This window comes from Taudactylus pleione, unplaced genomic scaffold (genome assembly GCF_031769625.1).
Source record: "Taudactylus pleione unplaced genomic scaffold, aTauple2 ptg000016l, whole genome shotgun sequence".
Classification (NCBI taxonomy): domain Eukaryota; kingdom Metazoa; phylum Chordata; class Amphibia; order Anura; family Myobatrachidae; genus Taudactylus; species Taudactylus pleione.
Genome location: NW_028284418.1, coordinates 999,990 through 1,022,634, shown reverse-complemented (window position 1 = coordinate 1,022,634; position 22,645 = coordinate 999,990). Strand labels below are relative to the sequence as shown.

General features: G+C 46.8%; 1 long non-coding RNA gene across 1 annotated transcript in view; it reads right to left on the bottom strand.

The window, feature by feature from the left end:
• The window catches only part of LOC148540850 (uncharacterized), a 32,380-nt gene extending 11,011 nt beyond the window's left edge, over positions 1 to 21,369 (bottom strand). Inside the window, exons 1-2 of the long non-coding RNA XR_015878433.1 lie at positions 21,182 to 21,369; positions 7,126 to 7,282 (exon numbers count right to left, since the gene is read on the bottom strand). This is a non-coding gene — a long non-coding RNA (uncharacterized LOC148540850). The remainder of the gene's footprint in view (positions 1 to 7,125; positions 7,283 to 21,181) is intronic.
• Between the last annotated feature and the right edge of the window lie 1,276 nt (positions 21,370 to 22,645).

Sequence of the window (22,645 nt, the reverse complement as noted above, 5' to 3'; positions counted from 1 at the left end):
AGTCGAAATATGCTTTTTGTGGCTCCCCAGACAAAAAAGGTGCCACCAGACTTGCCCACTGCTCCTTTCGGCCGTTCTTTCAAATGCGGCGAGATAGGCCTCCACATCATCGCCCGAAGTCATCTTTTGGAGGAAGTGACTGGCTTGTACGGAGTGAGTGGGGGTGGGAGACGAGTAGCAACATCTCTGGGCCGGGCGACCAGGTGCTGTACCACCTCTCTTATGGCCTGGCTGTTTTCCGCTAAGGCCTGGCGGGTTTCCTCAATGGCGACCTATTGAAGTCTGTTAGTCTCCTGCTGAGCTCTGGTAGATTCCTGCTGAGCTGCTGTAGCTTGGAGCAAGGCCTTAATCATGTCCTCCATTTTGTCCTGGGGTGTAGGTTGGAAGCTGAACCTTGCCTCTCTGAGCATTGGCTGACGCCTCCTCTATGGGACTCCAAGGACACAGCGTTATTTCCACACTCACAAATTGGGTGTCTGTCCCTTTAATTTTTAAACGGAAAGTTTTCCTCTTGCTGCAACTTCAGTGTGTGTGGTTGCCCGCATTCTCCACCATATTGTGACACAGTTAGGTTAGGGGGTCCCTCTCCGGGGTAGAGGACTCCTTCCTTACACACACACACAGCAGCAGAGAAGCAGCACACCAGTCTGGATGCAAGTACAAGCTGGTCGGCGCCAGTCTTTATTGTACAATGTCAGACACAAACATAAAGAAAACATAAACATAAATCCTAGCCCTGTCGGGGCACTAACTTCACAGGTAGTTCCCTCACTACCAGAACCTGGCAGGGCCTAATGCCCTCACCAGCAACAAGGGCACAGCACAACACTTACAGTTAGGTTTTCAAGTGTGTCTGAGCAAACTCCCTGTCTGCTCTCCCAGGTGAGACAATCAGCCCTCAACACACTAGGCTTGTATTGGCCACTCTCAGGTGGAAACCTTAACAAGCCTGTTACCAGGCTGCAAGATCCAAAGCCTGGAGTGGCCGTGGGTGGAGCCCTCCCTCTCCTCTCACCCACAACCCCCAGGTCCCAAACCGGCTTTTCAAAAAGCCGAAACTCAAGCCTGCTATACTGCAGACTTTCTCCTGGGGGTTTAAAACACATAAGACAGGAATCTGGGACAAATGTACCTGCCACAGACCACTTTACCAATGATCCTATCACAATATATATATATATATATATATATATATATATATACACACACACACACACACTAGAGACCCATCCTGGCTTCGCACAGGAGCAATTTTGAATTTAAGGGGATAATCTTGTTTAACTGAGGCCTTATACGATTGCCTTATAGAAGACATTAGTTAGTCCTGACGTCAACACGAAAAGATTTAGTTGTGACGGGACACGCAAAAGGCCACAAAGTTGTCCATGAGTAGAACAGTCTCCACTTGGGTCAACTCCAGCCATGTTATGTGTCTGTCCCTGTGCTTTAATTGTAGCCATGTTATGTGTCTGTCCCTGTGCTTTAATTGTAGCCATGTTATGTGTCTGTCCCTGTGCTTTATTTATAGCCATGTTATGTGTCTGTCCCTGTGCTTTATTTATAGCCATGCCAAAGCAGACTCTGGGAATCGGACTCGTTTGAAATGAAAGAATTGTTTTTCACATAAATGAAAGAGTAACAGTGAAAAAAGGGAAAAACTGAAATTTTGTATCAGTAAACAGGGCTTACATCAATTTTTCTGGAGAAACCGGATAATAAGAATCAATCTCTCTATAAAATAAAGTCCATCATTGTGATATATCTTTAATGGTTTAGGCAGCCAAGAAAGCAATCGGACGTCTGTTTTTTCATTGATTTACTTCATTAAAATCATTACTGCTCGGCTCACTTTTGTCATACATTAATGTTTCATACACATAAACCTTCTTCGACAAATGCTCTATAGAATAGTGAAAACGACATCAAAATCTGTCCAGTGGTTCTTGAGATTAGCCTGAACACACAGAAGCCTAATAGTGACTGTATTTTCATGGACTTGCTTCACTAAAATGGTCACTGCTTGGCTCCCTTTTGTCATACATTAATGTTGGTACACCAAAAACTTTCCAGAAAACTGCTCTATGGCAGTGGTTCCCAAACAGCTGCCTCGGGTTGGTGGTCAAGTACCAAATTAAATTATTTTTATTCAGTGCGATTGGCAGCCATTAGCACTGGTTTTGCCCATCAAAAAATGTGTGTACAAAAAGAAGCACAGCCCTGTGAACCACCACATAACTGAACCTGAGTGACATAAAATCACAATTCATTTAATTTCATTTTTGCCGTATTTCTCAATAAGAAACTTTTGGCTCAGGGGTGCCTTGGAAAAAATGCTGATACTCTAGGGCAGGGGCTGGCTGGCAACTTTTAGCTCGGGGGGCAAATGCATGCAGGCAGCTCTGGCAGAGGAGTAGCGTGCAGCCAGGGTGCCCGAAAGAACGTGCGTGATACGGCACCCCCCCCCTCAGGAGAGGACACCCTTATGCAGGCCTCGAGTAGTGCCCCCAGTAGTGATCCCCCCTATGCAGTGCCCCTTGTGCACCCAGTAGTAAGCCCCTTATATAGTGCCCCCAGTAGTGGTAACCCTTATGAAGTGCCCCTTAAATAGTGGCCCCAGTTGTAGTCTTCCCCCTATGCAGTACCCCCACTAATTCCCTTTATATAGAGCCCCCAGCAGTGGTCCCTCGATGCAGTGCCCCCAGTGGTAGTCCCCTCCCCCCTATGTAGTGCCCCTAGTAGTAGTCCCCTCCCCCCTATGCAATGCCCCTAGTAGTAGTCCCCTTGTAGTGCCCCTAGTAGTAGTCCCCCCCTTGTAGTGCCCCCAGTAGTAGTCCCCCCCTTTTAGTGCCCCCAGTAGTAGTCCCCCCCTTTTAGTGCCCCCAGTAGTAGTCCCCCCCTTGTAGTGCCCCCAGTAGTAGTATTCCCCCTCCTTGTAGTGCCCCCAGTAGTAGTAGTCCCCCCCACTTGTAGCGCCCCCAGTAGCAGTAGTCCCTCCCCCTTTGTAGTGCCCCCAGTAGTGGGCTCCCCATAGTGCCAGACCCCCCGCAGTAGACACACATAGTATATAAAAAAAAAAACACTTACCTGACACCCGCTCCTGCTCCTGGTCCCGCCGCCGAGATCAGCTCCTCTGTCCGCCGCTTTGCATTATGGGAGTGACGCGTCACTCCCATTAGCCACTGCGGGAGCCGGAAGATGTCCGGCTCCGGCAGTGGGAGCAGCAGCCGATGAGAGTCTGTCTGACTCTCATCAGCTGCTAAAGCAAACACACAGCTGCCGGTGCCGGCGGCTGTGTGTTTGTGCTGTGTACCGCTGACCGAACTCCGTCCGGTCAGCGCTACACACGTGGTGCAGTCTGTGTCACAGTGACACAGACTGCCCGCGGCCCGTATGACGCTGCCCCCCGGCCCAGCCCGCCACTGCTCTAGGGCGCCGTGATTCGAAAAGGTTTGGGAACAACTGCTCTATAGAATAATGAAAACTGCATCAAAATCCGTCCAGTGGTTCTCGTGATTAGCCCGAACAAACAGACAGACGCCTACCAGGGACTATATTTTATACTATATATAGATACATACTGTACATGTACACAAGACAGAAGGAATCCTAAATGGAACCATCTTGACCTGGTTGTCTTTTTTAAAGGTTAAAGACTAGACATGACTTACAGACATTTAATAGTACAGAGACAGGAGTAGTTGTACATTTCATAGAATAACTAAAGCTACCTTCACACTATAGAACGATAGTTTCTGCATGTCACCGATAAAACATCCACAAACGTATTCTATTATCGGATATGTCGGTCAAGAACGAAAATCTCGGCCTCAAATTCCCGATATTGTGCAGTGTTTGTGCACTTTCAATAATCTACCCATATTTTCAATGTTCTCCTGTCGCTATGTCATCATCCTTGTGGGTGGACACATGTAAAATCAGTGTGGTGAAAAATCACTAGCTTCTATGGAAATATTGCATAATGTGTAGCACAGATATTGGGACTTTCAATTTTCCGAAAAATCGTCCCATTCCTCGTCCTGATCACAAAAATCTGATAGTGTGTAGCTAGCTTAGGGCCCGGATATATCAACACGTGATATTCTTGTTATCACTCGTTACTAATCTTAAATGGTGCTCCAACCAATCAGCTCCTGTTATTTTTCAAACACATGAACCATTTAAGATTAGTAACGAGTGATAACAAGAATATCACTTGTTGATAAATTTGTGCCTTCATTTCTAAAACAAAGTAATTATGTTAAATTAATTCATAACGGCTTTCATTGAGCATATCCACAATAAGATTAACTTCAAATACTAACAGAATATTCAACTGTAAGCATTTGTACCAGTCACAATTTTAATTGTCAACATTTCATACCAGACCACTTATTGTTCCTGAGAGACTCACTGTTTGGAAATAGATGCATTTATCGCTGACAGGTATTGTTAGTAATACATCTTTGAACCCCAGGTGATTTATGGAAATATTTTTGTATATTTTGTATATATAACTTTTAAACATGTTATTTTGTGAAATGTTTAATATGGTAGGATTACCAGAACTTTTTATTTTTATTTTTGCATGACACTTAAAATTGGTTTCTTGATTATTTCACATATTAAAGTTGTTTAACTTAACTGACATAATTGGTTTATGTCAAGCTTACACACAGTTCTTGCATACATTTAACACAGTTGACACTAGGTGGCACTGCAGGATCTAATTATTGAAACTGCTAGAAATACACTCTGATTTGCTCGTTAACAGATTTACTAGAAGTGACTAGTAGCAGCTCTATCCACTCTGTCTTATTATACAAGTAGACTGATGGAGGTATTTAAGGGGTAAATAAATATGAAGATTGTTAATTGATGATGTGTAGGTAAATTAATGCGTATAAGGGAATAAATGATTGTAAAGGGGTTAATAATGCACAATGGAGATGTTATGATGAAGCTGAACGATTTAATGATTTTTGAGGAGGGGATAATTAATGATAATGGGATAATACTGTGTTGCAGTCATGAGAATGTTATCTGTATTATATGGTGTTAATTAAGGTGCTCCTATATTATATGGTGGTCACTAGGATGATTTCTGTATTATAATTTGTAATTCCTCACTCAAAATTCTGCTTTTGCCCCAGGACAGCAATGCACCATTCTGCATCTGGACTGCAGTCTCGATAGTCCACCAACAGGTTATTAGTTTTATTTGACATAAATGAAATTCGTGAGTAGCCAGGGAGTGGATTTTGGTGAGGTGGGGTAGTAGCCAAACTTTGCCTAGGGCACCACAAGACCTTGCATCTTCCCATGGTAAGCATTATAGTAATTTACTAATAAATCTGCAATAAACCTGATTTAATAGTAGGTTCTATATTAGTGATAACAAGAATCTGTTACATCACCGCTCTTTGAGTTGGCACTTGATGTTCTCGTGGAGTCTACAATCATTACATTTTCATCTAATATATTAAAAAATAAATACAAATAATGTAGAAATATATTATGTAATACTAATAACATTCTTGTTTCTGTTCCTATAACGACATCTGACCTTCAGTAAAATGCACATATTTTATGTTCTTGTACCTGAGGGATACTCATGTAATGAAATGTACTATGTTACTTTGTAATTTTCTAAAAACAACAAGACTCTGTAGGTCATTAAAGAATTTCACCTCTGCTTTAAATAGCTAAATCCATTTTGAATTTTAAAAAGTGTATTTGTCCCTATATCTATTCTTCTCCCTTCCTCAAAGTCAAAGTAATTAACAATGTACTGGGTTAGAATAAGAAATCAAATCACGGGCCTCACCAAACATTAGTCACTGATAGATTTTTTTATATATATATATATATATATATATATATACACATATATATATATACACATATATATATATATATATATATATATATAAAGATTTCAGCACAAGTTCCACAGAGAAAAAGGAGAAAGGTTGCAGTTTATACTACATTTTTATTTTCCTTACGAATGCCTCACATTTCTCCGTATTATATTCAATTTGAATTAACTATCATGGGCTGAAAACTCTTCCCTATCAGGCATTGGTATTGGGTACCGTCAGAAAAAAAGTAATGAGTACAACACTGAACATAGGGATTACAGCAGCTTTGACAACAATATTCACCAAGGTATTGGCATCCCCTGAAGCAATGCGCATATGGTATTGGCATCCCCTGAAGCAATGCGCATATGGTATTGGCATCCCCTGAAGCAATGCGCATATGGTATTGGCATCCCCTGAAACAGTGCGCATATGGTATCGGCATCCCCTGAAGCAGTGCGCATATGGTATCGGCATCCCCTGAAACAGTGCGCATATGGTATCGGCATCCCCTGAAGCAGTGCGCATATGGTATCGGCATCCCCTGAAACAGTGCGCATATGGTATCGGCATCCCCTGAAGCAGTGCGCATATGGTATCGGCATCCCCTGAAGCAGTGCGGATATGGTATTGGCATCCCCTGAAGCAGTGCGCATATGGTATTGGCATCCCCTGAAGCAGTGCGGATATGGTATTGGCATCCCCTGAAGCAGTGCGCATATGGTATTGGCATCCCCTGAAGCAATGCGGATATGGTATCGGCATCCCCTGAAGCAGTGCGGATATGGTATCGGCATCCCCTGAAGCAGTGCGCATATGGTATCGGCATCCCCTGAAGCAATGCGGATATGGTATCGGCATCCCCTGAAGCAGTGCGGATATGGTATCGGCATCCCCTGAAGCAGTGCGGATATGGTATCGGCATCCCCTGAAGCAGTGCGCATATGGTATCGGCATCCCCTGAAGCAGTGCGCATATGGTATCGGCATCCCCTGAAGCAGTGCGCATATGGTATCGGCATCCCCTGAAGCAGTGCGGATATGGTATCGGCATCCCCTGAAGCAGTGCGGATATGGTATCGGCATCCCCTGAAGCAGTGCGGATATGGTATTGGCATCCCCTGAAGCAGTGCGGATATGGTATTGGCATCCCCTGAAGCAGTGCGGATATGGTATTGGCATCCCCTGAAGCAATGCGCATATGGTATTGGCATCCCCTGAAGCAGTGCAGATATGGTATTGGCATCCCCTGAAACAGTGCGTCTTACCTGGTGGATAGGATTCAACATTATGGATTCAAATAAACAGTCTAATAAATGTTGTTCTGCATAAAACCTCCCCTGAGAGAGACAGCCTCTATTCACTACAGACTTTAGTCTCAGATTGATCATACAGTTTAGTAGCTGGACTTTTGTGTGATGTGATCTGGAAAAACAAACACAATGAAAAAAATATAAATCAAGGAAAAGGTCAATGAGAAATAGGTGATCTTAACTCACTCATAACAAGACTTCCATAAACTAAAGACTAAAAATTATTTGTTCATCAATACCCCACAACACATTGTGCCTTCCAATAATTTGCATTGTGCATGTGTATTTATCTCATGATCCTACATGTCATGCACAACTTAGAAAATATTAATGCCGGCACATATTACACGTTACACATGTAGTCACATTAGCGCAGATGTAATTAGATTACAGCATGTGGACCTAATATGATTGGCATATCAGTAAAAGTAGGATTCAGGTGCCTGCAGGACACTGAGCAGACGGCTGAGCTCGAGCGCCTGTCACCTTCTTGTAGATCATTTGACCATTTTTATGAGTTTGGACATTGGAAATGGATCGTGTGGCTGTGATATGAAAAGATACTTTGCCACAACATTGATGACTTTCTTTTCTTTTATATCATTCCATAGTTGTGGGTGCATGCTACATTATCATCCTTCTGCTTCCCCTGCTGATCACATTGAATCACATCCAAGAAAACCTTGACCACTGAGTCTATTTTACCACAGCAGGAATGGTTTCCTAATACAGACCAATGCTTTGGATGTTGTGTACATTTACTAGACAGCAGTGCTGTTAAACTGCAGGTCTTATTCCATAGACAGACTTTAGAATGTCATCTGGATTATTCTTGGTCCTCGTGAAAGGATAAACTCTTCCTGCAGCTTTAAAGGTGAAAATGGTTTAGAAGAGGTTAAATCTCAACACGTTTCCCGTTCAGGGAGAAGAGAGTGCTAATGTTCTCTATCCATCCATGGGTAATTAAATTTGATCCTTTTAAAGAAGGGAGGTGTCAAATGTCTAGTGGAAATCTTCCTCTAGAGAGCAACCAAGATGCATCTTTATGGGAAATATCGTTGTAAAACAAGTCACTGACAGTCTGACAAATTAGCGTGTGAAACATAATATATCTGTATATAAAACTATTAAACTCTTGTGAGTACAATGTATAAAGACGATCAATATAGTCTTGTGGTTCCCAAACTGTGTGCCGTGAAGCACTTGAAGGTGTATAACAGATTGGTGGTCCTAGACCAAACCAATATATTTATGGTCCATGTGATGGGCAGAACCAGTGCTGGTAGCTGCCAATCATAAAATAAGTGAACAAACAGAATCACAACCCTGTCCTCCCCCAAATAACTGAACCTAAGGATGACCGGTAAGCACAATTTACTTCTTTTAATAATTTTAGTAGAATTTCTCAATACGAAACTTTTGGCCTATGGGCAGGGGCGTCTTTAGAGAGGAGGGGGCCCGTGTGCATTCCCCGTCCGGGGCCCCCTCCTCTCTTCCAGGCAGCCGGCAGCCGACTAACGTGGCCAGCTACCGGAGCATTAGTAGACTCTGGGCACTAGTGTGTGCCCGGAGTCTACTGCGCATGACGCCAGAAAAATGACCGCGGAGGTCATTTTTCCGGCTTTTTGTACAGAGCTGACACCTGACGCGGGACCTCGGAGAGGTACGTTTTAAGTAATATGAGTGCAGGGTGTGCGGTGCGGGCCCCCCCTGGACAGCGCACACCCTACACCTATTATAGATACGCCCCTGCCTACGGGTGCTGTGAAAAAAATGCTGACACTCTAGTGCATCGTGATTCAAGAAAGCATGGGAACCAGTGACATAGGCTTTACACAGTTCATATCACTGTTATACTTTACATAAAGTACACATATATTAAGTATATATACTTAGAAGTACAGATGTGTCCTCATACACCAAGCGGAGCAAGACGCCTGGCGTGAGTGAATCCAGGTCCTATGCGACTCTGCTAGCACTTAGTGCCTTTTTCTCTCAAAAATGCATCTTAAGACACGCCACGAGACTGCACTAATTAATTTGATTTGCGACACTTGTACATCTTTGTTCGACTAAGGCCAGGTCCTGAGTTGTCCTGTTTTGGGTGTGACTGCTCTGGGAGCTGCTGGAAGCCCCCAGCCTCAAGGGGGTGTGTAATGGATGGCGCGCGTCATTTATCACTGCTGCTAGCCGCTCAGTGACACCATCTGAGGGGGTGACACCCAAGTAGCAGAGCAGCTCTGCTATCACCATCCGAAGAGGGTGACACCAATTAGCAGAGCAGCTCTGCTATCACCATCCGAAGAGGGTGACACCAATTAGCAGAGCAGCTCTGCTATCACCATCCGAAGAGGGTGACACCAATTAGCAGAGCAGCTCTGCTATCACCATCCGAAGAGGGTGACACCAATTAGCAGAGCAGCTCTGCTATTTGTGTGTCACCTGAAGCGACCCACACCCCTCTAGTGATGCCACTGGTGTGAACCCAGAATAAATCCAATGATCGTTTCTCTTGTTACATCTTTGATTTTTTACTAGATGGACACGGTATGGGGCAGTAGCGTATCTATAATAGGTCCAGGGGGTCTCCGCACGGCACATCCTGCACCCAGGAGAGATTTGTCGGTACAAGTCGCTCCCTATACTTTCACCGCTGAGCAAACTCCTTTCCGTTGATCATGAAATTGGAGAGATAGTGCAAGCACAGCCGAGGGTAAAGAGTATTTGCTCTATTCTGCGCATGCCCCATCTTTCTGATTACATAACCTCCAGAAAAAAAAAGGCAGCACAGCCTGACAAGTATAGGGAAGTGTGGGCGTGGAAATTTTAAGTTACTGCTGGCACAGGTATAGGGGAATGGGGGCCCGCTGCACATTAAAGGGGGCTGCTGAAATTGGGCCTCCTCATCTCATGAAACTTCCCTGGTATGGGGATTGCCTTATTCATACTTAAAGTACACGTATCAGTATTATCATATATTTAGGGATCAATTGGCTTCAAAATAACGGATTATTAATTTAATTACAAGCAATAGAAATTATTTTTCCCTCCGTTAGATCTATAGAGGCTCCTTTGGATTTAAAGGTTCTAATGCATCCTCCATTTGAACCATTGCCTGACGTTTTTCCAAGATGGATGAAAACACTTATTCCTAGTAGAGATGAGTGGTTCCGTTTTACTAGGTTATATACCGATCTCAAAAACGGCATCTTATGGCTATCACGTGTTTTGAATAGTAAATATGATAAATCCAAACTTGCGCTAATTTGACGAAAAGAACAGAGTCAAAACCAGACCGCACATCTCTAATTCCTAGTGGAAATTATTTCTGCAAGAAAAGTTAGAGAGTTGCAAGCACTAAGGTGCAAGGACATCTTTTAAATATATCTGTAGACAAAGTGGTTATAAGAAACCATCCATCTTTCTACCCGCATCGTCTCTTACCTTTTTTCTACGGTGGTGGGGCTGCCTGGCTGCAGTCTAATGCTTCAGTGGCATTGGCGTGCGATCACTCCATTGTGCAAGAAAAAGACAGAGAAAAACCCACAAACAAAATTGGTGCATGCGCAGGAAATGGCTGTGGCTAGGGGTTCCATCTGCTGCAGCCACTAGCTGCCATAATAAAAAGCAGAAGAGGCTTCCCATTGGAAATGCTTTCTGCTAATGGCAGTCTGGACTGGCAATCCCAGGGGGAAAAAACACCTTCCCGTGGGACTGCCCATCTGACACGTGATCAGCAGAAAGTACTTCCACTGAAAAGCAACTGCTAATTCATGCAGGGCCAGGGCTGGGGGCTCACAGGTGGATTTTACTGGGGATGGGGGGTAAAATCTGCCACCATTTTCTACCAAAGGTTGTGTCATTCTTTCATCTAAATTTTATTGCCAACTTTTTACCCACAACCAGTGTATGGAAAAAGAGAAGAAATTGCATTCTCTAGATCTAGTGAGGGCGATCATATTTACTGTATCCTGGACAGAAGGTACTAGGAAGAAGGAAAACGATTTGAATTGCCCCAGCCTACAACATAAGACTGAGAAGAGAAAGAGGAGGACACAAGTCCCTCCCTCGCCCTCAAACCTGGGCGTCACCAGCTGCATCCTCAGTGACTAAGGGGTGGGTATATGTACTAAGTGTGGGAGAGAGATAAAGTACCACCCAATCAGCTCCTGTCATTTTACAGGCTGTGTTTGAAAAATTACAGTTAGGAGCTGATTGGTTATTTTATCTACATCCACTTTCTCCAAGGCTTAGTACATAGACTCGTAAGTCACTGGAGAGCACTGTTATAATATATATATATATATATATATATATATATATATATATATATATATGAGCAGCCCAGTGATTGGCGTCACCCATGGGGAGATGGGTACATGTCCAGTAGGGATGTAAATGACTGGCTAATGCCCGACGGGGGAGTTAATACTGACGTCTATCTTAATCCCGACGCTGGACCAAACGAGATAAGTCCGGACGCCCTTAGTGTTAGCTGCGCGGGGGGAAGGGGGGGTTAGCTTTAGACACACCCGTGGGGGGACAGGGTTAGGCACCCCCCATGGTGGGTTAGGCTAGGGGTGGTTAGGCACCACTGTGGGGAGGTTTATTTTTATGGTATGGGAAGGGGGGGGTTAGGATTAGGCACCCCTGGGGGGATTTAGGGTTAGGCACCACCCCGGAGTTTTAGTGTTAGGTACCCCTAAGAGTGGGTTATGGAGGACAGGGGAGGGCAATAGTACTTACTTCATCCTGTCTGGCATCCGCTGTCGGTATTTGAACAGCCACCAGCATTTCAATACCTTTCTGTCCTGTATACATGGCTGATCCCAACTCCGAGAGCAGCCAGCCAGGGTGAGCAGGGTCACTCAGCATGATTTGCCCACACACAGTGACACCGGCCTCTCATAATAACCACAGCCCGGGCCAGTGTTTCCACTTTCTAATTACCTAGTAAACGGGAAAAGAACCTGAAAGTGGAAACACTGACCCAGACATACAACACCCATCTCACCTCCCAGTGCCGGGATTCTCTCCTGACCACCAGCTAATTTAGCAGCTGAAATGGGATTCACCCCCTCCTGCCTCCCCATATACTACACAGGCGGCCAGCCCCGCAGTTGCTACCAGGCCATCCAGTTTTGATCAGTTTGGGTCGCCGGCAGCAGCCGCCCTGCGTCCCATCTGGTGTGTCGCCTCCGGTTAGCAGCTCTACTGGAATGGCCCTCCAGCTGCCCCTATCTAAAACTACATTACTCTACCTAATTTACTAAAATGTATACGTGTTTGAATCTAACATGCCTTGTGAACTGATGACAACATATCTATGTTATCTCTGATTAAATTTCAACAAATACAAATGTAAGATGAAATAAAGACTCTTCAATTGTTAGGACATGTACCTGTAGGAAATATCATATGACTTTACCTAGCTAGTATGGAACCATGGAGTATTTGAAGAAAAGGAATGATCAGTAATTATAATCCACAGTTTGTGTTTTTAGAACACCACAATTTTTCTAGTTTTTATTGAATTTCAAGCAATTCAAGTCCAATGAATATGGTAAAGGTAAACTGTTAGGTTAGCAAAAACTGAAAAATTATTTTAAGAGTTATATATAAAAAAGGCTCCCAAAACCAAAACAGCTACCAACACCATTCATCCCATCATGTAATGGCCAGCACAGTCTCCAGCCGTAAACCCCATTGAGCAGGTTTGGGATAATCTGGACAGAAGGGTGATAGCAAAGCTTGTGCAACACATTCGTGGGAACTTCTGCAACAGTGTTGGGAAGAACTTCCAGAACAATATTCGATTTCCATTGTAGAAAGAATACACAGAAAGTTCCTCGATTATATCTGTATCTGCAAAAGGTGGCTACTTTGAGGAGTGACAAATTTCCGTGAAATTAGTCTAGGATTCTACAATTTCTTTTTTCTCTCCAGTTGTTTATTTGTTCTAGGCTTTCATTACAGAGTATATGGAGACATTAAACTGTGTAAATTTCAATAAAAACTGGAAAAATGGGGGTGTTCTAAAATGTTTGACTGGTAGTGTAGTCACGGCAGGTTCTCCTCTAATGGGCCCCATCCATCTGTGATGGATTGCCGCGATCCCGCGATGATGCAACCCGGCATTGCAGAAACCCAACATGTTGGATTTTCCAGATTTGACTATCGCGATCAAAAAATTATCTTGATTGTTTAATCGGGGAAATTTAATATTGAAAATTTCAGCGGTCCTGCGACGGATTGCTGACCATCGATGGTGGCCGGCATTTCCACCTGGCAGATCAGCATTTCCCATCGTGTTGAAGGATCACGGAAACCCCACTCTGATGTATGGGCACCTTATGATGCCAATGTTTAGAAGGTGCCTCAAACACTGAATGAGAGACATTGGGAGTGATTCAGTTGGGTGGGAGGTGTAGTGAGGTAAAAGACCTCACGCCCTTCGCACCCAAATTTGGATTACCACGGGTATGCGTGCTTCTGATACCCGCGGTATCCAATAAAAAAATAGTGGGCACTGGGTTTTCAGAGCTGAATACCACGCGGCGCATAAAAAAATAGGAAAAACAAGAGATATGGTAAGAACTTAGCTTTGTTATCTCTGTTTCTACGAAGTCCATAGGGTCCACAGGGTTGACCTTGGGGTATAGCTGGATCTGGATCCACGGGCACCACGCAGTTAAAGCTTTGCTGCTCCCAGGATGCACTTGGGTCCGTCCTCCTCTATACCCCGCCCCCGAGCCACAGGCACCTCAGTTGGTAAGCAGCCAAGGCCGGAGGAGGAGACTAAACAGAGAGAAGGAAGACTGGAACACACAAGAAACCATACTCACAGAAATGGGAGACAGAAAACCGGTGACCAGCCACACAGCCCATATGAAGCCAGGTGCGTCAGGGCGGGCGCCCTGTGGACCCTATGGACTTCGTAGAAACAGAGATAACAAAGGTAAGTTCTTACCATATCTCTTGTTTTCTACTTCAGGGTCCATAGGGGTCCACAGGGTTGACCTTGGGGGATGTCCCAAAGCAGTTCAATTAAGGGCGGGGACGCTCCTGTGCTGAAAGGAGCACCCGGCGCCCGAAGGATGCATCCTGAGAGGCGAAGGTGTCAAACGCATAGAACCTCAAAAACGTTTGAATTGAAGACCAAGTGGCTGCCTTACACAGCTGAACAGCGGAGGCGCCACGTCTAGCAGCCCAAGAGGGACCCACAGAACGAGTGGAATGAGCCTTAACAGAGGTTGGCACAGCTAAACCCTCCTGTGCATAAGCCTCACAAATAACTGAACGAAGCCAACGGGCTAACGTTTGCTTGTTGGCAGGCCAACCCCTCTTGTGAAAACCGAAGAGGACAAACAATGAATCTGACTGCCTAACCAAAGCAGTCCGGTCCACATAGATTCTAAGTGCCCGGACTACATCTAAGGAAGCCTCACCAGCGGAAAGATCAGGTGACTGAAAAGCTGGCACAACAAGTTCCTGATTAATGTGGAACTTCGAGACCACTTTGGGCAAAAACTCAGGACGAGTGCGGAGCACCGCTCTGTCCTGGTGAAAAATCAGAAAAGGAGGGCGACAGGAAAGCGCCCCCAATTCTGACACCCTCCTGGCAGAAGCAATTGCCAGGAGAAAAATGGTCTTAAAACGTCAGCCACTTGAATTCCACCGACTCAAGCGGCTCAAAAGGAGGACCCTGCAAGACCCGTAGTACCACCGCCAAGTCCCAAGGAGCCACAGGAGGCACGAAGGGAGGCTGGATCCTGAGAACACCCTGGAAAAAGGTGTGAACATCTGGCAGTGTAGCAATCCGTCGCTGAAACCACATGGACAAAGCAGACACATGAACCTTCAGAGAGGCCAGGCATAAGCCGAGGTCCAAACCCGATTGAAGAAATTCCAAGATTCTGGAAACCCGGAACACCTGCGGATCATAGTTTCTGGATTCACACCACTGAAAATAAGTGCGCCACACCCTGTAGTAAATCCGCGCGGAAGCAGGCTTGCGTGCCCTAAGCATGGTACCAATGACCGAACTGGAGAAACCCCTAGACCTCAAGACGGCTGTCTCAAGAGCCATGCCGTCAAAGACAGCTGACCCAGATCCGGGTAAAGGCAGGGCCCTTGAGACAACAGGTCCCGACGCTAAGGGAGAAGGTACGGAGCGTCGATGGAGAGGCACCTCAGATCGGAGTACCAAGGACGTCTGGGCCACACCGGAGCTACCAGCACGAGCGTGCCGCCGTCCTGCTTGAATTTCCGCAGAACCCGAGGAAGCAGGGATATCGGAGGAAACAGATATGCCAGGTGAACGCGTATCTGTAAACGGGCAACTTGTGATTGTGACGGGAGGCCATCAAGTCCAGCTCCGGCAGCCCCCACCTGTCCACGAGTAGCTGAAACACCTCTGGGTGAAGCGACCATTCCCCGGGATGCACGTCGTGACGGCTGAGGAAGTCCGCCTCCCAATTGACTCCGGGAATGAAGACTGCCGAGATCGCTGGAATGTGACACTCCGCCTAAGCAAGAATGTGAGACACCTCCGACATCGCTGCCCGACTGCGAGTTCCTCCTTGGTGGTTGATGTACGCCACCGTGGTGGCGTTGTCGGACTGCACCTGAACCGCCCTTCCGTGAAGAGCGGGGCCGGACGACTGCAGGGCCCTGTATACTGCCCGCAGTTCCAGGATGTTGATGGGGAGAAGTGCTTCCTCCGCGGACTAAAGACCCTGAAGTGATAATGAGCCGGTCACTGCCCCCCAACCCCAGAGACTGGCATCCGTCATGAGCAGGACCCAGTCCGGGATCCAAAAGGGGCACCCCTCGACCAGATGCGCTATCTGAAGCCACCAAGCCAAAGACTGCCGAACCTCCGGGGACAACACCAGCATCTGAGAGCGAATCCGGTGAGGTAACCCGTTCCATTCCGATAGAATCAGCCCCTGCAGGGGCCGGGAATGGAACTGGGCAAATTCCACCATGTCAAATGTCGACACCATGGACCCAAGAACTCTCATAGCCGAATGGACCGACAGGCGGCAACTGCTCAGGCAACTGTGTATCCGCAGACCTTCTCCGGAGTCAGGAAAATCCGTTGCTGACGAGAATCCAGCAGGGCTCCCAAATGAACCATCCACTGTGAAGGAATCAGGGAGGACTTTTTCCAATTTATCAGCCACCCGTGCGCTTGCAGGCAAGCAATCGTCAGGTGGAGATGTTGAAGCAGTACCTCCGGGGAGCTCGCCAGCAACAGGAGGTCATCCAGAAACGACAGCAGCCGTACATTCTGGTTCCGAAGATGTGCGGCCATGACCGCCATAATCTTCGTGAACACCCTCGGTGCCGTGGAGAGGCCAAAGGGTAGTGCCCGGAACTGAAAATGATGTTGAAGGATAGCGAACCTCAGAAACCGCTGGTGCGAAGGTGCTATCGTAACATGGAGGTAGGCGTCCTGGATATCCAGGGACACCATGTAATTCCCCGGTTCCATCGCCAGAATGATGGAACGTAACGTTTCCATCCTGAACTTGGGAACTCTGAGGAATTTGTTCAGAGACTTCAAGTTGAGGATAGGGCGATGAGAACCATTGGGTTTCTGCACCAGAAACAGAGAAGAATAGTACCCCGTCCCTCGTTGTATTGAGGAACGGGAACAATGACCCCTGCTTTCAGCAAGGACTCTATAGCTTCCTGAATCTGTAAAGTCTTGGTCGTATCCTGAGAAGGACTCGTGCAGAAAAACTGGTGGGGCGGTCTGTGCCGAAAAGACAGGGCGTACCCCTGGGAGACCACTTCTCGAACCCAGGCATCCGTGGTGGTATTGTGCCAGCACTGGGCAAATAGAAGAAGTTGGCCTCCCACTCTGGGGTCCCCAAGAGGGAGGCCCGTCCCATCAGGCAGAAGGTTTATCCTCCTGCTTGGAAGAAGGGCGCCTGGCACTCCAGGCCTGCTTCTTGGGCTTAGAAGCGGCATTGGTCACCGACTGCCTCGGGAAGGACTGACCTTTGGCCTTGCCCTGAACCCGAAAGGACCGAAAGGCAGAGCTCCGTACCTTGGTAGGTGCAGAAGCCGAAGGGAGGAAGGCTGATTTAGACTTAGCCAGAGTATCCACAATTTTGTCCAAGTCTGGACCAAAAAGCAACTCCCCATTAAAAGGTAAAGCCTCCAGTCCCTTTTTGGAGTCTGCGTCAGCTCTCCAAGACCTCAGCCACAAGGACAGACGCGCCGACACAGCTGCAGCCGACACCTGAAAGGTCAGCAGGCTTGCATCTAACGATGCTTCCCCAATGTAGGAAGCCGCATCCCTCATTTGTCCTATCAACACTCTCTGGATCTCCGGAGCATCTTCCGGAAAGGTATCCTCCAAAGCATTGGCCCAGCTCTCGATGGCCTTAGCCACCCAAGAGATGGCCATGGACAGACGGGCAACCGCCCCCGAGAGAGAGTAGATAGACTTTAAACAAGTCTCCACTTTCCTGTCCGTGGGATCTTTCAGGGACGAGATCGACGGCAAAGGCAGCGTAGCGCTTTTAATTAAGCGGGTAACGTGGGAATCCACGGCAGGCGGAGTTTCCCACTTCCTGCAATGAGCCTCAGGAAAAGGATAGTTTGAAGAAAACCGTTTCTGCGGTTGGGAACCTCTTGCTGGGCAACTGCCAGGACCCTGCCATATGATCCGTTAACTGGTCGGACAGGGGAAAAACCGTCGAAGCTACTTTGGCCTTCTTAAAATTAGGGTACTTTGACCTGGGAGCCGGCGCATCCTCCTCTATATGAAGGATGGCCCGCACCGCCCTAACTAATGCCGGCACATTAATGGAGGACTTAGCCTCCACCTCCTGGGCCCCGGCATCCGAGGCAGAGTCTTCATGGATCTCCCCGTCATCCGAAGACACGTCCGTGTCCGTGAACTGTGCCGCCAATGAAGCCGGAACGGGTAGATTGGACGCCCTTGGTGGCAAATCACTGTGCAACATAGTTTGAAAGGCCGATGATGAAGCCGCCAGGCTCTGAACAGAGCTGGAGAGGACATCCACCCAGGGAGGGGGTACCGCTTGAGGGTACCCCTGAAATGGTACCATCGACTGCTGCGGTACCGTGGGAGATTGCACGTATACAGGCAAACCCGCATAAGGACCCACAGTCTGAGACCAGGGAGGAGACTGCACCAGACGCGTCACGCCCGGAGAACGGGGGATGGAAGGCTTGGGCAACGCCCTAGAAGGGACAGCAGTCGGGACCGCCAGCCGGACGCGATCGCCGCCAGCACTTGTGTAAACATCGCCCACGAAGGATCCTGCGCCACTGGGGGTTTAGAGGGACCAGGTACCAGCTGGCACCGTCCGCACAGACCGTCCTGAGACAAATCCGCCCCGTCAACCCCTGCCGAACAGCTTCGCCAGGAAAACAACACAGGAGCCATGGAGCGCTCATTCTCCTCATCAGACATGACACAAAACTTTTGCAATAAAAAATATATCACCGAAAAGAGGTAAGGTGTATAACACCCACGCACTCCCAAGTATGCAACAGAAACAGCCCACAATCTGGTACTGAGTAGCACACCGCAGTATGTGACGGACCTCACAAATACGTAGATCTATATAAGTGAGGTACACAGAAAGAACGTCCCTCCCCCACACACCTGCGGGCCGTAGAAGGAAAGGGATAGGTAAGAGCTGACAGTGAGTAGAAAAAAGCACAGACAGCAGCACTAGCAAAAGTCACATACCAGGCAGGAAGTTATACTCACTGCACATTCAGCTACAATCAACCTCCCAGATTCAGTCCTTTGCAGGGTGAGAGGTCCACTGTATCCGCCTGGGAGCTCTGCGATGCTGCCTGGAAGATGGCCGCCGGAGAGTACTGAGGAGGAGTGGCCAGGAGATAACAGCCCAGAGACGCCAGCACACATGAGAGAAGGCGCGCTGGGCTGAGGGGAAGAGCGCTAAAGCAGGGAAGGCTGCCTCCCCTGCTAGTATTAAACCCCCAGGTAAGCCGGTTCCCTGCCGGTACTTACACCCTGGAGGCCAGCAGACACGCGGGGTATACCAGAGTGGGGGAGCCCGCCGCCGGTCTGTCCCCTGAGACCGGCGGCTAAAAGACTGCATTTGTTCCCCGCGTGCAGCGCTTACCTGGCCCCATGGAATCCGGCAGCAGTCCTTGGGAGGTCCCGAAGCCACGCTAGTACTGACTCCGGGGTCCCGCTGCGATCCCCAGATCAGTACTGGCGTCGCAGCGCCAGCGAGGCTGTTGGAGCGGCAGTGTGGACGTCCAGATGGACAGTCCATTGCTGCCGCTCTGAAGATAGTAAAAATAAAGAATAAAATCTTCTTTTAAAAATAAAGCTTAGGGGCTGCTTATGCAGCCCCACCGTGCAGGGTGACCCGACTCCGGCCGGGCACCAACTAAAACTGAGGTGCCTGTGGCTCGGGGTATAGAGGAGGACGGACCCAAGTGCATCCTGGGAGCAGCAAAGCTTTAACTGCGTGGTGCCCGTGGATCCAAATCCAGCTATACCCCAAGGTCAACACTGTGGACCCCCTATGGACCCTGAAGTAGAAAAAAACACTATCCATACCTGTACTGGGGTCTCTACAGCTCCCGGTGGCCTCCCCTCCATCTTGTCACTGGGGAGGGGGCCGCTGGGAGGCATAAGGGCTGCTGGGAGATGTAGTTCTCTCAGCACCAGCTACAAGAAGGGGGGTGACACAGACTCATGCACGCACACACTCTCACTCACACTTACAAACACTCACATGCTCTGCCGAATAACCATCTCCTGACGTAGTATGCAGAAGACACCACTTCGGTAGGTAATTAAAGACTAAGCTAATTGTAAACTTCCAATTGCTTAATTAGTCCTCTGGGTGGGGAATTGAGTTCCGCTGGGGTCCCAGAGAAAGTCCCGCTGACTTTACCTAAAATAAATGATTTAAGGAAAAATCAGACTTGCTCTGGAGGTGCAAGAAAAAAATCACTGTGTCCCATTGTCCTTCATCTAATTGAATAGCAAAACCCTGCGCCGCATTTTTTTTTAAATATCCCACCCGCAATTGGATTCCCCCCATAGTGTCACTCATTGTTTTTTATGTCCCTGAGATACCCTCACAATAGGCGCTGGCCGCTGACCAGAAGGAGCAACAGCCTTCAGCTTCTTACCTGTGCCGTTGCCTGCTGCAGATACACCATGGCTGAGAAAATGATGTGATATAATCTAGCACCAAACTCCTAATTCAAAAGAGAGGCACAAGATGCTGACTGTAGAAAAAAACAAGAACTCAGCGCCTACACTCCAGTGACCTCAGTAAAAAATATGATATGTATTGAACATGTATACAATAGATAAATACTTAGCAATGAGATGTATATAAAATAAACAAATTTATTAGCCAATACGCATAAAAACAATTATCTAGACAATGACAAAAAATACCATTCAAAAAATACAAACAATAAACCAATAATTATATATATATCAATTATTGGTATGATTGAACACTGTGCTCCTTATTGCAAATGATACAGAGAAATGTTTGTCATGAGTAGCCTTATGTTAAACTTTGATACAAAGTAACTTCATGCTCCTGTGCGCAGATGCTGCAGCAGATAGAATTTAGCTGAATAATCCAGAAAATCTTGATGATGAGAAAAGTATTTATGAAAATCAGGTAATCTGTCCAAAATCATACATGTTTTTTTCAGCTTTCGATAAAGCAGTCTCTGTAAATTAGATCATGATGTAATGTCGGCTCCTATTAGTATATTCAGAAGCATGTGTTTTCAACTGTGCCTATTAACACTTCCACCGCTAATCAGACAGTAGAAATAGTTCTCCTTGCAATGAAAAAAGCCCTTCAAGGCAAAGTGGCAAGTGTTTTGTAGGCAACTAGAAATTTAAATACGGCTCGTGCAGCTAGTCAAATCAAGTCTCCACCAAAGACTTGTGAATGAAAACTTGGACACGGACCGTCCATAAAGTCGAGGAACTGTGAGTACTCACGATATGTAGAAAGTGGGGGCCCCCTTTGTTTTCCTCCCCTCCGTCTTCTGTGTTCAGGAGTAAACTGTCTAGTGCCTAACTAGACTGAAAAGCTGATCCGCATGCCGCAATGATTTCTTCTGTGTCACAGGCGCCCGGAACATGAGCCTGGAGACAACGCCGGAGCGTGGATCTATTCGGAGCACAGACAGTCACAGGAAGCAACAGTGCCCTGCCTTACCGTGTGTGTGTGAAGGGGAGGGGTACCCTGGGTGCTTCCACAAGGCAGTTTATGCTACAACGGGGGAAAGTGTATTCAGTTTAACAATCATATGTACACTGCAAAAGTTGGTCTGGTCACTTGGTATAATATGCAATCACTGCTAATCTCATTGTATGACTCCTTTCCTAAAAACTTGTTTTTTTTGTCAGATCACAAAGCTCCATGACATAAAGCAGTGCACATGTAATTGTGAGTTATTAGTGTTATCGGTTTCTAGTATCTGCACAACAAGCTTTATAGAAGAATCAGGAAATGAACGATTGTCATTAGATATTAGAATGTGCCTGATAAGAAAAGCAGGGACTTAATGACTCAGCTCTGACAAGATCATGCGTAACAGCTAGAGGTAACAGAACCCTGTAACTGTGTGAGCAGACCTGTTGGGAAATAGTCAGATGATAGATTGTTCTCCTGATCAATTTCTCAGCCTCCTTAGCCTGTAACCCTTCAAAGAACACACACACATTCAAATTGCCAACCAGCAGCTAATGAAGAATCTGTGACAAACACAGCATGACAGCCCTCATTTATATTAATCTCCTATTTTTCATCCAGTACAGAAGGCCCTGTAGCTGCAGAATATTTATAGAAGTAGTGCTGGGAGGATCCTACTAACACTCTCCAGCACACTGGGCCTGATTCAGAGCCGCTCGTTCACTCTGAGCGATGTTCTCACAACTGCGCATGTGTATGGGTAGTAATGCGCATGTGCAAACCAGGCATTGCGGTCGGAAATCGTGCGCTCGCAAAATATCGAGTGCCTGCTAATTTGAGTGACAGAATGTACCGTTTGTGGGTGGTAACAGTGGAAGGTACTTGAAAACAGGGGAGTGGAGATCCGAACGCAGGCGTGCCTAAAGGTCAAAAGGGCGTTTAATGGGTGTGCATAATTAGTAAAGGAGCGTCATCGACAACGTCACTTGGTTGTCTTTTAGCCTGAACTGCTCGCAGTGATTGCGGTAAGAAAAACCTACCACAAGCACTGCGAGCAGTTCAGATGCCTTTCAATGTACCCGATTAATCTAATGAATACCGGAGATGACGTGTGATGCGAACGGCAAAGGGACGTCTTTACAAAATAGCGAGCGCATTTTTCGTTCGCTCGCTCAAGACAGAGGCGTCAACAAACCGCAAAGAGCAAGCGCTCAATTTAAATAGCCGGCCCCTTTTTTGGAACGACCGTCCGCAAATAGCGTCCGGCT